At 43.4% G+C, this 3,098-nt stretch overlaps 1 pseudogene across 1 annotated transcript; it reads left to right on the forward strand.

The window, feature by feature from the left end:
- Window positions 1–332: 332 nt before the first annotated feature.
- Window positions 333–1,001, forward strand: LOC108308714 (annotated as a pseudogene). The gene has a single exon (XR_001827020.1). The product of XR_001827020.1 is annotated as a GTP-binding nuclear protein Ran-like (transcript).
- Window positions 1,002–3,098: the final 2,097 nt, after the last annotated feature.

Consider the following 3,098-nt stretch of genomic DNA (forward strand, 5'->3'; position numbering starts at 1 on the left):
TGGTTCTAATTTGTATCTTTTTGCTTTAAAAAAAATTATAATCATAAGTATAGTACTTTTCTAAGTTCTGTGAGTCATTCTAGCAAATTATTGAACCTGAAGGTGGTCATAGGAATCCCTGAATTATATACCCCCCTTATCTGAGGCAAGGTGGTCCCAGGGACCCCTAAACTTGCAATTGGAGTCTGAAGTGAGGGCAGTCTTACGGTGACTCTTCCCTCAGACTGCAGTTTGTCAGTTTGCTGAAACTCCCTTATAACTATTCAACAATAAAAAGGAGCCAACTATCAATAAATGTATCTATGTGGATGAATATTTAGTGATAAGATGGGCACAGAGACGCTTCTGGAAGGAACGCTGCGATGCTATGCAGGGAGAGCCCCACGTCCAGTTCAAACCTGTATTGGCTGGTGATGGTGGTACTGGAAAAACGACCTTCATGAAACGTCATTTGAATGGTGAATCTGAGAAGAAGTATGTAGCCACCCTGGGTGTTGAGGTTCATCCCCTAGTGTTCCACACCAACAGGGGACCTATTAAGTTTAATGTATGGGACACGGCCAGCCAGGAGAAATTTGGTGGACTGAGAGATGGCTAATATATCCAAGCCCCGTGCACCATCAGAATGTTTGATGTAACATAGAGAGTTACTTACAAGAATGTGCCTAACTGGCATAGAGATCTGGTGCGAGTGTGTGAAAACATCCCCGTTGTGTTGTGTGGCAACAAAGTGGAGGAAAGTGAAGGCAAAATCCATTGTCTTCCACTGAAGGAAGAATCTTCAGTACTATGACATTTCTGCCAAAAGTAACCACAACTTTGAAAAGCCCTTCCTCTGGCTTGCTAGGAAGCTCATTGGAGACCCTAACTTGGAATCTGTTGCCATGCCTGCTCCTGCCCCACCAGAGGTTGTCAAGGACCTAGCTTTGGCAGCGCAGCATGAGTATGACTCAGAGGTTGCTCAGACAACTGTTGTCCTGGATGAGGATGATGACCTGTGAGAATGAATCTGGAGCCCAGCATCATAGGTCTAGTTTTTCGGGGTTTGTTTTTTTTTTTTTGAGTAGATGAAAGAAGTCTAGTTTTACAGGCAGCTGCCCTGTGATGTCAGCAGTGCAGCACATGTGCACCTCAGTATTACCTAGCTAAGCGGGACGAATGCTTCATCTGCGGGATGCTGAAGGAGATCAGTTGGCTTCGGAGTGAATGCGGCAGTTTAAAATATGCCTTCATTGTTTGGACCTCCACAGTTAGCTGTTTTGGAACACAGCTGATTCCTTGAATTTCAAATATGAGACTGCTACAGTCACATCACAGTATTCAGTGGTGAAATCTTGTTTGTTACTGTCATTCCCATTCTTTTCGTTTAGAATCAGAATAAAGTTGTATTTTAAATATCCAAAAAAATTAATGATATTGTAAAATATGCTAGGACTTACCCCCCCCAAAAGGTATATATTATCTGGTTATATTAATATAAAATTCTAGAACTAATATGACAGAAAGCAGATCAGTGGTTGCCTGGACATGGAGTGGCATGGGATGGATTACAAAAAGGCATGGGGAACATTTTTGGAAATGTGGGCATGTTAATCAGTTTCACATACATATCAGAATTCACCCACTGTATATCTAAATATGTGTATTTTATTTTATATCAGTTATATCTTAATACTCCTTATATTTTTTTTAAAAATTAGTGCCCAGATTCCATCTCCTATTAATTAAATGATAATTTCAGTAGGCAGCCCATTGCATGGTTTTCATTTTTGTTTTTTCAGATGGGGTCTCACTCTGTTGCCCAGGCTGTAGTGCAATGGAGTGATCTCAGCTCACTGCAACCTCTGTCTCCCAGGTTCAAGTGATTCTCCGGCCTCAGCCTCCCAAGTAGCTGGGACTAAAGGCAAATGCTACCATATTTGGCTAATTTTTTATTTTTAGTAAAGACAGGGTTTCACCATGTTGCCTAAACTGATCTCAAACTCTTGACCTCAGGTGATCCACCTGCCTTAGCCTCCCAAAATGCTGGGATTACAGGCATGAGTCACCACTCCCAGCCAGCATTGTTTTTTTTGTTTTTTGTTTTTGTTTTTGTTTTGAGATGGAGTCTCACTCTGTTGCCCAGGCTGGAGATTTTGGCTCACTGCAACCTCTGCCTCCCAGGTTTAAGCAATTCTCTGCCTCAGCCTCCTGAGTAGCTAGGATTACAGGCATCCGCCACCACACCTGGCTAATTTTTTATATTTTTAGTAGAGATGGGGTTCCACCATGTTGGCTAGGCTGGTCTCAAATTCCTGACCTTGTGCTCCTCCCGCCCCGGCCTCCCAAAGTGCTGGGATTCCAGGCATGAGCCACCACTCCCGGACGCTGGTATTTTTTTAAATATTAGTGATTCTAACGTGAAAACAGGGTAAAATACTGCAATTAAAACAGCATTAGTCAGACTGGGGGATTAGGTAGAAAAGTTCAAAGGGCAATATCTTTGGAATTTGCTTACCTCCCACCAAGCAGCAGCAAAAGGCCCATTTCAGCCCCCAAACCCAAACTCAGAGCCCTGTCTTTATCCTCAGATGCTTCAGATGCCTTCTATCTCATGCTAGTACTTAGCTGTGTTTCTGAGAAACAGAAAGAAGAGGCTGATATGGTTTGGCTGTGTCCCCACCCAATCTCATCTTGAGTTCCCAGATGTGGGAGAGACCAGGTAGGAGGTAATTGAATCATGGGGTCAGGTCTTTCTCCTGCTGTTCTCCTGATAGCAAATAAGAGATCTGACCTCATGAGATCTGACAGTTCTAAAAAGGAGAGTGTCCTTGCACAAGCTCTCTTCTCCTGCCTGCCGCCACGTGAGATGTGCCTTTCACCTCCCACCATGATGTGAGGCCTCCCCAGCCACTCGAAACTGTAAGTCCAATAAATCTCTTTCTTTTGTAAGAGTCTGGTATGTTTTGCCGAGTCTCTGGTATGTCTTTATCAGCAGCCTGAAAACAGACTAATGTAGAGGCAATGCATCCAATCACTCTCAAGTATTTTACTCTAGGGCAGGGCTTTGTTTTGTTTTCTTGTCCTGAGAAGTCTCACCCTCTCGCCCAAGCTGGAGT

This window comes from Cebus imitator, unplaced genomic scaffold (genome assembly GCF_001604975.1).
Source record: "Cebus imitator isolate Cc_AM_T3 unplaced genomic scaffold, Cebus_imitator-1.0 Scaffold87, whole genome shotgun sequence".
NCBI lineage: Eukaryota > Metazoa > Chordata > Mammalia > Primates > Cebidae > Cebus > Cebus imitator.